The sequence below is a fragment of the Sarcophilus harrisii genome, chromosome 1 (genome assembly GCF_902635505.1).
Source record: "Sarcophilus harrisii chromosome 1, mSarHar1.11, whole genome shotgun sequence".
Classification (NCBI taxonomy): domain Eukaryota; kingdom Metazoa; phylum Chordata; class Mammalia; order Dasyuromorphia; family Dasyuridae; genus Sarcophilus; species Sarcophilus harrisii.
Genome location: NC_045426.1, coordinates 385773475 through 385789214, shown reverse-complemented (window position 1 = coordinate 385789214; position 15740 = coordinate 385773475).

Below are 15740 nucleotides of genomic sequence, written 5' to 3'. Positions count from 1 at the left end.
TAAGAACTGTCACTCCTTCAAGGGCTGTGATGGAGCCAGCTCAAACTGGCTCCTAAAAATCGTGTTAAATTTTCAATGTCAGAGTTTATATAGCAAAAATCAGCAAAGGACATAAATTAAGGCTTCATTTATTGTTCTGCTTATCTAGACTTAAGAACAAGATGAAGAGAATGTTAATAGTAATGTATATTAAGCTCCAAGTATACCATGCTCAGAGAGCTGCTTGTTAAACAATTACCAGTCCATTATGCTATGACTCCAGGAAAGTTATATGATTGCTTTTGGGTTTGCTTTTCTTCAGTTATAAAATAAAGACTTTGGATTCCATGACAACTAAGATCCTCTTTTCTTCTAAACTGATGAGCCCCGAAGATATTGGACGTATCATAGGATCTTAGAGTTGGAAGGAACTTTAGAGATTAAGTAATTTGACTACTCATCTGTTGTTGGATTGACTCTACAACTTTTGATAGTCATGTGATTTCCACTTGAACATTTTTTTGTAATGGGGAGTTCTCTATTCTTCAAGGCATGTTATTCCATTGTTGTGGAGCTCTAATATAAAATGTTTTACAAGCTGCTTTATTTTATTTTTTGTTAACCATAATCTGTATTATTATAATTATTGTTATTAATTATAATTAATAATTAAAACATAATGTTATTATAATTATTATTTCCCATCACTTTTTTTAAGTCTAGATATTTAGCAAAATAATAAATTAAGTTCTGATTCATAGCATTTGTCAATTTATTCTTTTCAATTTTTTATTTATTTTAATTTTGAATTTAAGAAATAAAACAAGTATTTCCATTATATGGAAAAAAAAGATTGCATATGAAACTAAAAATCTAATATATATTTCTTTTAATAATAATATAATATATATTTTAAATATAGTATACATTTCTTCTAAATATATAATGATATAATAGTTATTATGTAATTTGTTTTTCCTTTCCTCCCACTATCCTAGAGAAGACTACCAGTAGATCCAAATGTGTGTGCGTGTGTAGATGTATGTAATACACGCAAAATCTCATGCCTCTATCATGCCTCTAACAGTTCTCCTGGATGCAGATAACTTCTCCTTCATATATCCTTTGTAGTTAATTTGGATGGTTATAATAGTTTTTCAAAGCTGTTCTTAAAACAATATTGCTGATAGTATATATAGCACACTTTTGGTTCTGTTCATTTTACTCTTCCTTCTTCCATCAATTGGGGAATAGCTGAACAAGTTATGGTGTGACCATAATGGAATTCTACTGTGCTATAAGAAACAACCAGCTTAATCATTTTTTATTATTTATTTTTTTATTATTAAACATGGTAAATATATATGTAAATCCAATATAGGCATATATATTTATGCAATCATCTAGCTGCACAAGAAAAATCAGATCAAAAAAGGAAAAAAATGAAAAAGAAAATAAAATTCAAGCAAACAACAACAAAAGAAATGAAAGTGCTATGTCGTGATTCACACTCAGTTCCCACAGTCCTTTTCTCTGAGAGCTGATGGCTTTCATCATCACAAGATCATCGGAACTGGCCTGAATCATCACATTGTTGAAAAGAGCCCGGTAGATCAGAATTGTTCATTGTATAATTTTGCTGCAGCCATGTACAATGATTTCCTGGTTCTGCTCATTTCATTTAGCATCAGTTCATGTAAGTCTCTCCTGGCCTCTCTGAAATCATCCTGCTGATTGCTTCTTATAAAACAATAATATTCTATAACATTCATATACTATAACTTATTCAGCCATTCTCCAACTGATGGGCATCCACTCAGTTTCCAGTTTTTTGCCACTACAAAAAGGGCTGCCACAAACATTTTTGCACATGTGAGTCCGTTTCCCTTCTTTAAGATCTTTTTGGGACATAAGCCCAGTAGTAGCACTGCTGGATCAAAGGATATGCACAGTTTGATAACCTTTTGAGCATAATTCCAAATTGCTCTGCAGAATAGTTGCATCAGTTCACAATTCTACCAACAATGTATTAATGTCCCTGTTTTTTTCATATCTCCTCCAAGATTCTTCATTATCTTTTCCTGTCATCTTATCCATTCTGAGAGGTGTGTAGTGGAACCTCAGAATTGTCTCAATTTGCATTTGTCTGATCAATAGTGATTTAGCAGCTTGATAATTTTAGGAAAAACATGTATAGAAACGGGTCTCCTTAAAGACCTATGCACGAGTTCTAGTTTTACTTTTTAGAATAACTAAGAACAATGCTACTTGTACATATCAGCCTTCAAGTCTAATAAGACAGTTATTCTCTTCTCTTTGATCTTCTTCAGCTCCTTCTTTATGATGCTGTTTCCATGTCCTCTTCAAGCTTTCTAGTTACCCTCTTTTTATTTGTAATAGTGCTGATTAAAAATTCAGTTGGTGCCCTGAATAAAGCACAAATTATTTCTGATCATCACTAAATATAATGACTTTTTGGCACCCATAATCTGGATGCTATTGATGTAATTTAAAATTTCATTAACTTTTCAGGGAACAATCATATCACACAGTTGGTTCATAGTGAGCCACTGGTCAACTCAAATCCTGTAAAGATGCCTTTCTAGTTAACAAGGATACAACCTTCATCAACGAGGCTCCCAGAACTACCCTAAGCAAGTAATTACTTATTTTTGTAACACTCCCTCGCTACTTGCAGAGCAGCTAGGTGGCACAATGCATAGAGTGCTGGGTCTGAATTCAGACTCATCTTCATAAGTTCAAACCTGGCCTCAGAAATTTACTTGCTGTGTGATCCCGATCAAGTCACTTAACCCTTTTTGCTTCATTTCTTCATTTATAAAATCAGCTAGAGCAAGAAATTGTAAATCATTATTATGTCTGTCAAGAAAAACCCATATGAGGTCACAAAAAGATGGACACAACTGAAACAACAATGCTACTTCCAAACTTTAAAAACCTGGATCAACTTTAGATATATTTAGATTAAAGTCATGAGCCCCCATTGATATGTTTCCTTTAACAGAAGGACATCTAGTTAGAATAGACATCTGGTTCTAAGCCAATGACATTTAATTAAAAAATCATGAAATAAGTGATAAGGACAATAGCACCCTCTTCCCCTATCAAGGATTCATTCTCCCACCGATTACTAGTACTAGTAATGGGAGAAAGACACATGTGCCAAGGGAGCATGGTTTGCCAAGGCATCTCATAGACAATTGCTCTGCTGGAATTTTCCTCTGATTTGAAGCTGTTGTTTGCTCCCTTGCACTATTATCAGTGTTCCTGGGTGATGTCACTCAGCTGGAGTCCGCACCCCTTCATTGCTTCTCTGGGCACATCTATTGGATTGCTCTCTGCTGCCATCTGCTGACCTTCAGCTAATATGCAGTCCTTTCTTCCATAGGAATAGACTCAGACCTAGATTTCTTTCAATTCTTTTGTGATGTAGATTGAGCTAGAGAAGCCCTTTTGCATTTAAGTTGATCAAACTCCTCTGTTGCTGCCCCAGGCTGCCATTCTGTGAAATCAGGCTATTCTTTGATCTAGAATGAGAAAGTCCTTTTCATGATTCCAGTTATACATGGTTCATTCAAATCCCCTAGAAAAGGACTGGGTATATTTAACAAACTTTATCCTATTTCCAGAAAGAAATGCTGTTATTAAGAATAATAATGTTGTTATTATTCTTACATCTGTCATTCCTCAAATTCCTTCAACCAAAGGTCCAGGAATATTCCAAACAAATCCTTTCCCTCTCTGACTTGTCTAATGTCTTAGGAAAAAAATCTCTCAAGTCCATTGCCTGCTGGCGTAAGGCCTTTGATTGCTCTTTTGACTTTAAAAAAAACCTTTAAGGTCATACTCTATTCAATTACATCTCCAGATACTGATTTAGCTAAAATCAGAAAAGATAAAACACAAAATAAACATGGGTTCATGGATACATGGAAACCAAGTGGTTAGAGAAAGCAGCCATTGTCTACTTTGCTACCCAGCAGCATCAACAATATTAATGCCACTCACACCAGGAAAGAAAAGTGCAATAGTGATCACACACACACACACACACACATACACACACAAATATCTAAGATCATGAAGCATGCTAGTGGCAGTTTCAGGACTAGAACACATATTTGATGACTTCTTTAGGGCTAGTGTGATTTGAATTGAGGCCAAGTTTAGCTTGGCTATCTTGTTCCATCTCTACCCGATATCACCACATGCTAACACACACACACACACACACACACACACACACACATACACACACCTTATTTGAGGCTAATTTCCTGATGAATCTGATATATTTACTGGGAGGTCAGGCTTTTAAATTTTTTTCTTTTTCTCAATAGTATTTTATTTTTCCAAATATTTGTATTCAATATTCATTCCTATAAGATTTGGTGTTCCAAATTTTTTTCCCTCCCTCCTTTACTTTCTCTCTCCCCAAAATAGTAAGCTAAGTTATACACGTGCAATAATTTTAAGTATTTTTCCATATTTGTCATTCTGTAGGGGGAAAAAAAAAACAGAACAAAAGGGAAAAAAGCATGAGAAAGGAAAATCAAACAAACAAAAAACAAGAGGTAAAAATATCATGCTTTGATCCACATTCAGTTTTCTTAGTTCTCTCTCTGGCTGTGGATGGTATTTTCCATCTCAAGTCTATTCGAATTTTTTTGAATCAGCTGTCAGGCTTTTTCTAACATTCTTGGATAACCTGATCCAGGAAATTCTTCACTCAATCTGATGACCTTACAAGATGATGAGCTTGGTATTTTGAACTCTTTTCCTATTAAGCTTGAATGTGCCAACAGAAATGTTGAGAAGACAAAAGCCATCTCTCAATTTTTAGTGGTCCTTTTCACTGTTCCAACTTCCTTTGCAGAGATCCTAAGACTTTCAGTAGTTAGTGGTGGATTCAAGGACGGTCTTCTCTCTTGTCTCCCTAACTTGTTACTAATGGCAACCTTTTGACAAAAGTATGTTGGGAGCTGGATATATTTACCCAGATGGCCAAAGAAAGGAGTTCCCAATAACAAATTCTTTGCCATCTTCTTCCTTCTTTCCTGTCTGAACACAGAGCAGAGACCAGACACATTTGAATAGACTCGAGTAGTTCAATTCCTATCTTAGACACTTACTAGCTATGTAATCATAGACAGATCACAATCTCTGCTTGTCTTCAGTTTCTTAATCTGTAAAATGAAAATAGTAATAGCACCTACCTCAGAGGTTTGTTGTGAAGATCAAATGTGATAACATATACAGAGCACTTTGTAAACCTTAAAATGTTATGTAAGTAATATTTATATAACTAATATTAGAGGAGAATTCCTGGACAATGTCACTACTGAACTCCTACCTTGTAGTGAAAGGTGGGGAGATTTCCTGTGTGATCCCAGAATTTTGCCTTTTGGATAGAGAATAGATACTCTTCAGTGCCAGATTCCAGCTTTGGAGGTTGGCTCACCAAATAACTCTGAGCTTAATAATTCAGGAATCTTGTCTTCTATCCAGAGGAGAGGGATTTTCTGAGGATCTCCCATAAATTACTTTTCTTTCTCTAGAGATCAAAGGACTAAAGCCACAAATTAGGAAAATAAACAACCTAGTCTCTGCTCTATCCATTACCAGCATCATTATTTGTGCAGTAAAAATTAATGAGAAGGGGTTGCTGGTACTATAGCCCCAAAGTGTATTTTTCTTTCAGGATGATTGGCATTGGAAAACTCTAGCACTCTGGGAAAGTGAGAGGGAGATTGATTTTTTTTTTGTATAAGTTTTTTGTATTTGCTTATGGGATTCTACAAATTTTTTGAGTCCCTCTTGTTTCCTGTTTGATAAAATGAAGGTAATCTTTTACTTGCTGTAAATTTTTTACCTTGAATATTTCTATGAAAGCTTGAGGACCCTATTACTAATAGCTGTGAAAAACTAAACATTAATTCTACATAAACCATATTTGATAATGCATTCTAGAATAAACTCTGGGGGCAAGAGAGGGACAGAAAGGGGAGATTAAAGAGATTTTGATATTTTAGGACCACATCACAATAATAAATTTAGGGCCTGGGCCCATGTGTTATATGTGACATCTTTAATCATGGTTGACAACAAATGGTGATAAGAAACAATTTAAGCAAAAATAAAATTTGACCCTCTGACAGTGAAAATTATTGTTTATCAAGGTAAACTCATGCTACTTCTCAGGTTAAACTCTTCCCTACTCAAGGATGGTAGGAGAAAACCTTCTCATAAAGTCATAAGCATAAATTACTTGGCCACTGTTGAGCTGACCTACACAAAACCAAAGCTGGGTCTACATGTAGGGGGGAAAGACATTAAGATCATTGTAGCAAAAGTCCTGCAGGTGTTTTCTATTTGCTGACCACTGAAAGTACATTTATAAACGGAATGAAACAGTAGTCCAGTCAGCTGTGTTCCCAATTAAAAGGTCCATTCCTTCTGCTTTTCAGTTTGCTGTTCCAAATTCTACATAGAAGAAGGGAGGAGAAAATGGGTCAGAAGGCAGACTCCCCAAAAGCTCAGAGCTCATCTAATAAAACACTAAAATCCTTAAGGTCATCAGAAATGTTCCAGATTTAGAGTCTCATATCTTTAAGAGGACTGCAGTAATTTTATGAAGTCCTTACTCCTAGCTCTTACCTTTTTTATCCCCCTCTTTTTTTTCTCAGACATTTGAAATCCTGTGGTCATGATAGAGATACTACTTTTTTTTTTTTTTTTTTTTGTGTGTAGATTGCAGCTTTTGTTGTTTTTCTCAGCTGGAGAAGCCACATGATTAAAAAAAGTTCATCCAGCTGTACCTAATCTAAAACTATATTATAAAACATAAATCATCAAAACAATCTGGAATTAGTGGATCAGTGGAATAGATTAGGTACACAAGACACAGTAGTAAATGATTTTAGTAATCTACTGTTTGATAAACCCCAAAACTCCAGCTTTTGGAATAAGAACTTACTCTCTGTCAAAAATAGTAGGGAAAACTGGAAAATAGTATTGCAGAAAATAGGCATAGACCAACATTTCACACTTTATAGCAAGATAAGGTCAAAATGGGTACATGATTAAGACATAAAGGTTGCTAACATAAGCAAATTAGGAGAGCAAAAAAATAGTTTACCTGTCAGATCTATGAAAAAAGGGAAGAATTTATGACTAGAGATAGAGATTATAAAATAAATGCAAAATGAATAATTTTGATTGCATTAAATCAAAAGTTATTACACCAACAAAACCGATGTATCCAAGTTTAGAAGGAAAGCTGAAAGCTGGGAAACAATTTTTATAGCTAGTATTTCTGATAAAAGTGTCATTTCTCAAATATCTAGTCAAATCTATAAAAATACAAATCATTCCCCAATTGAGAAATAGTCAAAGGATATGAATAGGCAGTTTTTAGATGAAGAAATTGAAGCTATCCATAATCATATGAAAAAATGCTCTAAATCACTATTGATTAGAGAAATGCAAATTAAAATAACACTGAGTTCTACTTCATACTTATCTATCAGTTTGGTTAATATGACAGAAATGGAAAATGATAAATATTGGGGAAGATGTGGGAAAATTGGGACATGAATGTATTGTTGGTAGAGTTGTGAAGTAATCCAGCCATTTTAGAGAACAATTTAGAATAATGCCAAAAGGACATTTGAACTGTGCATATCCTTTAATCCACCAATACTACTAGGAGGTTTGTATCCCAAATAGACCATAATAAAGGGAAAAGAGCCTACATGTACCAAAAAATATTTTTAGAAGCTCTTTTAGTGGTAGCAAAGAATTGGAAATTAAGAGCATGTCCATCAGTTGGGGAAATGGCTGAACTAGTTGGGGTAAATGAATGTAATAGAATACTATTGTGCCATAAGAAATTATGAACAGTCTGATTTTAGAAAAAGCTGGAAAGATTTATATGAATTGATGCTGAGTGAAGTGAACAGAACCAGGAAAACATTATACATAGCAAGAGTCACATTGTGTGATGATGAACTATGATGAACTTAGCTCTTCTTCACAATACAGTGATCCAAGAGAATTCTAAAAAACTCACAATGGAAAAAATTATTCCCATCCAGAGAAAGAACTATGGAGTCTAAATGCTGATGGAAACATAACATTTTTACTTTTTAAGAGGTGGTTTTCCCCTTCTTCGATAACCTGATTAATGTGGAAATGTCTAACACGATTGCACATGTATAACCTATATCAGATTGCTTGCTTTCTTGGGTAGGGAGAAAAATTTGAAACTCAAAATCTTATTTAAAATGAATATTCAAAACTACTTTAAAATAAATAGTATTTGCAAAAACTAAAAAGAATTCACTTTTATTCTATGCATGAAAATTAAGATCTAAGCTCAATTCTGCAGAGGCTAAGTAGGTCATTTACCAGATTCAGTATAGCTTTCCACTTAACCCATTTTGAAAATGCTACATCACATGTTATAAATATTGTCCCAAAATCATTGTGGGGAGGAGTGATGAGAAGGGAAGAAAAGTCATTTGTTAATGAGACAAATAATAAATAAAAAGTTTTGCAACTGACTCTGTAGTCCTTACACAGGCAAACCTCCAGAGAGAATGCTCAGTCAGAACCCAGGCATTCAGCTGCTGTGTCTAAATTTTTCCTCTGAGCCATCTGAAGAATAAAGATCACACAGCAGCTGCAAAATTGGAGCTAGGAAGCCAAAGCCGACGTTGTAGAATTTCGAATGCATGCTTTTAAAATGTGTACTTTTAAAGGAAAAGGGCAATTACTAATAGCAACTCAAAGAGTATATTTCTCTGTGGTTTGGTTCTCATACCAGCACTTTATGAAGTAGCGTAATAGAGTTCTGACTGCCCTGGGCTACCAACCTGTTGTTAGTCCTCCCCCTTGCCCCTTCCTTTCTTTCTTCCATGCAGATAAACAAATCACTCACATTTCCATAATATTTTACAGATTACATAGTGCTTTCCTCACAACATTCCTATGAAGAAGATGGTTTGAGTACTCACATGAATAATCTACAGATAAAGTCAGGGAAGTTCAGATAAATTAAATGGTTTGCTAATAGTTACATAGCTTATAAGTATCACAGTAAGGATTCAAATACAGCTCTCTTGGCTCTAAATTGAATGTTCATTCACTGTCCTATGTTATGCCACATCATATCACACCTAATCTCCACTGGAATATTGGCAACTATACTTATCATTCTTCATTTAGAATGGTGCTATATTACAGGTCAATTTTGGTCTCCTTTCACCAGCTCTCACCTAGGAATCCAAATTTGACATGAGCTAGGTGAGTGAAAATGTGTATGGTAAATTGAAAATTTCAGCAAACCATGTTTAATTTTTCTGGTAGGGCAATAAGAAAAGGCAGCATACTTGATGGCACTTGGACACCTGGTGGAAAAGTGTGCCTTTAATTAGAATTTTTGCCAATTACAATAAAAGATGTCCAGGATCTAGTAAAGGGAAAGAATGAAGAAGAAAAGAGCAAAAAGGGAAAAAGAGAGGTAAAAATGTGAAAGAAAAACAAAGAACAAAGTGGACAAGAGAAGAACAGAGTCTAAAAGAAGCAAATATGAAAGAGAAAGAATAGATGAATCTTTTCTCTACTTTGAAAATAGTTCCAGTAGCTCTTTTCTGTGCATTGGATTGACTGTTTTTCAAATAGCTATTTTATGCAGATGTGACATTTTGCTTCAGGATGTGTTTCACTTAGGTTGTTGTTGTTGACTCATGACTCCATTTGGAGTTTTCTTGGCAAAGATACAAGAGTGGTTTGCCACTACCTTCTCCATAAGAAGAAACTGAGGCAAACGGTTATACAATAAGTAAATTAGGTCACATAATTAGTAAATCAGATTTGAAGCCAGATTTGAACTCAGAAAGATGAATATTCCTCACTTCAGGCCTGGTACTCTATCCACTGTACCATCTAGCTTCCCAATTTATGGTGGAGGAGGGAATTATTACAATTGTTATGTAGCTGTTTCTTTGAAGTGGCTGAGCCAGGATTATCACTCTCTTAGGTTGACTTCACTAAAGACCTTCACAACAGCAAGTGGTTTTGATCTGATTAAACTGGATATTAGATATAAATCATTGGACCTTAGATTTGATCTGCATCAATACTGACAATGGTCACATATTGTGTTCTTTTTTTTCTAGGAAAAAGCCTTTGAGATTATAGTCGTAGAAACAAAGGAGAACTTAGACAGCATTTAGTATAATCCCTTCTTATTTTACAGAGAAGGAAATTGAGGTCCAGGCAAGCTATGATTTGCCCATTGCCATATAAGTAGTAAGTGTATTTCAAATAGAGGTCTTCTGACTCCAGAATCAACACTATTTTCACTATACTATTCATTACATACATCATGTCATCAGATACATGAAATGATCCTATGAGCTATCATTTTACAGATGAGGATCTAGGGACTGACAGAAGCTAAATAGCCTAAGGTCACAGGGCTATATCTCTCTTAATACTCATTCTGGTAAATGATCTTCTTGGGCAAGTTAGAGGAATTAGAACGAGAAGAAACTTTCCAATTCATCTAGTCCATCCCTATTTATTGCATACAGAAGGAAACTATAAGCATGATAAAAGCTTACTTTCTTTTTTTTTTATTTTAATGGTATTTTATTTTTCCAAATACATGCAAAAGTAATTTATAACATTCACCTTTGCAAAATCTTGCGTTCCAATTTTTTCCCCCTTTCCTTCTCCCATCTCTCCTCCTCAAGATAGCAAGCAACCTGATACAGGTTAAATAGGTTCAGTTCTTCTAAATGTATTTTCATATTCATCATGCTGCACAAGAAGAATCAGATCAAAAGGAAAAAAATGAGAAAGGAAAAAAACAACAAAAAGAAGCAACAACTAAACTAAAAAGTGAAAATACTATGTTTTTTTCACATTCAGTCTCCATAGTTTTCTTTCTGGATGTGGATGGCACTATGATGAAATCTTTCTGTATAATAATATATGGCTTTGGCTTTTCAATAAACTTTCAAGATGAGGTAGCTTTTGTCAAGGAGGCTGGGTAAGAGGAGAGGAATCCAACCTCTCATTTTAAAGTTGAGGAAACAACAAAACAGTTCCTGTTGTGATTGCTTTTATGAAGTAACTTTACCAAAATTATATAGTTCACTCTAAATTTATGCCCTCTCTCTTAACTAGAAATTTTTGTACATGATGTCAAAATGGAAGGTTGAGTCTTTTAATGTATTTGCTTTTGTAATATAATTTGACCAACAATATTAATTAACAGCAGATTTTGTTGATGACTAGTATGAATAATAAAGGTAGAAATGAGGGGAAGAAAAAGTGATGAATAAGGACATTTTCTCATCATTTGTTCTGACTCAAATTTGCTTGCATGCTGAACTAGAGAACATTTTAGAAATATCTAACTATAATTAGATCATCTAAATTAGGAGACTTTAACTTCCTTCTAGTTAGCTCCATATTCTGCTTTTATTATGCATATATGTCAGAAGTCATGTTTTGGCCAGTGAAAAAACCTCATTGCTTTCCTATACAAATTTATTACATTAAGTAAATAATCTAGCTCCTACCTCCATCCTCTCTCACTACTCCTTGAGGCAAGTAGGGAGGAGCAATGACAGGATTATTTTATCTTTAAGTGAGGCTTTTGTTATCCTTACATAGGCTTTATTTCAGTAGATCCTTATGGAATTCCTTGTAGAATTCCTTGGATTGGAAAATTTATCATGGCCCACAGTTATGGTACCAATTAGAAGGCAAAGTTATGATATCAACTCCTGAGGTTATTGTTCTTTTATAAAAGAACCTACTGGTACTCTACTTCTTCCTCTAACTACTTTTACAATACCCTGCTTACTAAGAATCACAATGGCTAACTTCTTTAGGCATTTAGTCCACTTTATGATATAGCAAGTTCATTAGGAATTGCCCACTTTATGATAGCAAACTCTCTAGGAACTTTGCTGCCTTATGATATCTTCCCCCTGTTAAAGCTAGTTTCATTAGGATTTAGCCTTCCTTAATGGCATCTTCCTCCTTGTTAATGGCAAGTTACACTGGTGAACTTAGTCCTTATCTTTCTCCTTGTTAATCACTAAAAGTATCTTTTGGAAATTAGCCTGCTGCCAGCAGTGTAATAAAATCTTTGCCTCTTGATTGGAGATGGCCCAGGCTTACAAATTGTTTTGAGATATCATGCAACACCAGTCTGAATCCCCAATATATTTTTTGGGTTCAGCCCCCATACTCTAACTCTATCTCACATGATCATTGGAAGGCTCAAGTAATCCTAATTTTGATATAATGCAAAAACTTTTTCAATTAAGAGAGAGGGCATAAATTTATAATGAACCATGTAACACTGGACAAATTCCTTTCTAAGAGCAAATAAAACAGTAACTGTTATTTCCTCAACTTTAAAATGAAATTGGACAACTTTGCCACTACCCAGCCTACTTTGTAAAAATCAGTCCATCTTGTAAGTATGTTGAAAGGCTGAGAGTTCCTTGAGAATAGTAACTATCTGTTATCATTCTTTACATCCCCACTGCTTAATGACTAGAACATAATAGTTGCTCAAGAAATGTTTACTGAATGACTTATTGAAATACAAAAATAAATGTAAGATATTTTACAAGCCTTAAAAAACTATATAAATGTTAGCTGTATTTGTAGTTATGGTTGTTCTTATGAAGACCATCAGGATATTTACTTTAAATTGAAGTAGAAAAATGTAATATCGGGAAAATTGCTAATATTATTGAAGCAAAGTATTTAGAATGGAAGGAATCCTAACAGCCATCTCAACCAACCCCTTTATTTTATACTTAATGGAATTATCCAGTCACAAATACACAAGGAAGCTAAACAATGATAAGATTGCCTCAAGTTCTATTATGAGGCCTTTACTTTGTAAAGCTAGACATTTTTTGCTCTTTCAAGATGGAGTGACTTTCACAAAACAGGCTGTAAAAATTCTCAGGATGTCAAGCCACTGAACAAAACTTCCAGGGGTGATCAACCACAGCTGTTCTCCGACTCCCACTGTCCCTGATGTGCAAAAAACTGATTATATTGAAGAAACACTTGTCTATTCTCTGAAATGGTCCAACTCCAACTTTTTCTTATGCCTTCTTTTCATTTTTTTTTTTTTCAATTATTTCTCCTATAAGTGGACTCCAACTGGGACATCTAGATGAGAAATCAGCAACACATTTTCTTAGACCCAGAAAAAATAAACAATGAGCCCAATGATCCCTATTCCACCATGCTAGGAATCACAATTATTCTCTCTTAAAGTTCATCTCTTACTTTATGTTATAAAGTACTGCAGCTGCCCAGTTCTCTGATAGGCATAAGATCAGCTCATGTTCCCAAGGATACCATAACCATGGAATCTCTAATGGGCCATGGACCTTGCTAAACTTTTTCCATGCTCTCAGATTAGTACTCTGACCACAAGGGACCTTGTATAATGTGGAATGAAATGTTGCCAGATTTTGAGCACACATAGAGAGTACTAATTCAAAGAGTTTTTCATTCCAATTTGGAGTGATGAATGCTTCCCTACTGTTGCTTTTCTATTTGGACATTTCTATAGTAGTCCTATTTCCCATTAAAAAAAAAATAGCAATGTGACCAAACACAAATAGTCCTGTTTTGCATAGCACAGGATTGTAAAGAAAGCCACTTTGTGCTTTCAATCAACATAATAATAGCAATAATGAAAATTAACAATTAGCATTTATATAGCTTTTTAAGGTCTGCATGTAATATCTCACTTTATTCTCACAACAAACTTGGAAGATAGATGTTATCGTTATCCTCATTTTGTAGAAAAGGAAACTGAAACAAACAGAGCTTAAATGACTTGGCCAAAGCCACATAGACAGAAGTTTCTGTGGTTGCATTTAAACTTGAGTCATCGGTTACAGTAAATGGTAAAGTTTTGAACGCTGTAGATACATTCACTTACCTTGGCATTATATTTTCCAGGGATTTCCACATTGATAAGGAGGTTGACACAAGCATTACCAGAGCTATCTCAATATTTGGGAGGCTCTAAAGGAAAGTATGGGAGAGGAAAGATAATAGACTGACTACAAAACTGAAGGTCTTCAGAGCCATGGTGCTGACCTCTTGCTGTATGCCTGTGAAACCTGAGCAATCTACCAGAGCCATGACAGGAAACTGAATTATTTCCATTTGAATTGTCTTAGAAAGATTTTGAAGATCAACTAGATAAGATGTGAGACAGTGAAGTCCTTTCTCAAACTAAACTGCCAACTATTTGAACTCTTCTATAAAGAGCACAACAAATACCAAATGTATGCTTACCAAAAAGACTATTTTATGGAGAACTCACACAGGGCAAGCACTAACAAGGTGGTCAGAAAAAGCAATACAAGGACATTCCCAAAGTTGCTTTTAAGAACTTGAGAATTAATTGTATGACACGGGAGACACTGGCACAAGACCACTCAGAAGGTGCTCATCAGAAAAAGTACAATGCTTTATGAGCAAAGCAGAGTTGAATTGGCTCAGAAAAAAATGTGAGATGCACAAAGTTAGAGAATCCACCCCAAAAGTTCATAGGGATTATTTATGTCCAACTCATGACAGAGCATTCTGAGCTTGTATTGGTCTGATCAGCCACAGTTGGCCACAGTGTAACTCCACTCTAACATAGTGATTTTGGTCTTCTTCAAAAACAAAGGACAACAACCAAGTAACCAATAAATAGTCATTAGTTATCAGGGAACTAACTTCAACTACTCTTTTCATTTTGTGACATTAATATTTCATTCTCCCTGATAACCTAGAAAACAGGGACATGTTTCCTGAATCCTTCAGCTTTTCTTCTTGGACAGAAACCAGTCTGTACTGCAAGAATAGTTATTGATCACTTAGTGAAGACAAAAATATAAAGAATCTGTGTAGGTTATTATAAAATTCTTGGTCTTCATTCTTGCTAGGATTGAGATTTTCATTATGTATATGTGAGAAATGAATCTCTCATATTAAATAAGCAATTATTGTATTAAAACCAAAGTTTTTCCCCTTTTCTACTTCCTCATTCAGAAACCAACCAGTGTGGGAAATCTCTCTTAGAGATTTTTCCACGCCAAGCGCTAGACAACCAGTAAAAGAAATTTTAAATTGGGCTAATGAGTGCATTTCTGCTCATTGTGTTTACCCAGAAAAGTCCTGGGAAAATGTTGATTTTCCCCATTATCAAGACAGATGACATGGAAATTGATGTCTCTTTGACCAAGATTTTAGTGACCTAAATCACACCCACTTTTTATTGTGTTAACCAATCAGAGATAATTAGGCATCATTTAGGAACACCTCTTTTTTGAAGGTCCTATAAATTGTGAACCCACTACCATTAGGAGTCTTTGATCAAAAAGAGAGGGCCCAATGACTATCCTCTTATTAATAATCTATTGGCTTTTTAAAAATAGAATGACTAAATTAAACAGAAATGATGTTTCTCAAACCTCTTTAATTGTCACATTTATCAATCTTGCTAGTAGTAGTTTCCATGGAGAATTATTGAAGCAAACTGCTTCTGAGGTGATCTATCCTAGCATTATATGTTATTCCCTTTCTCGCCTTGTTAGCATTTTCCGATGATGTTAACAATCACACTCAACTTCCTTTATCTTGTCTTACCCTCTTAGCTTAGCTTACCAATTTGTTTTACCTAACTT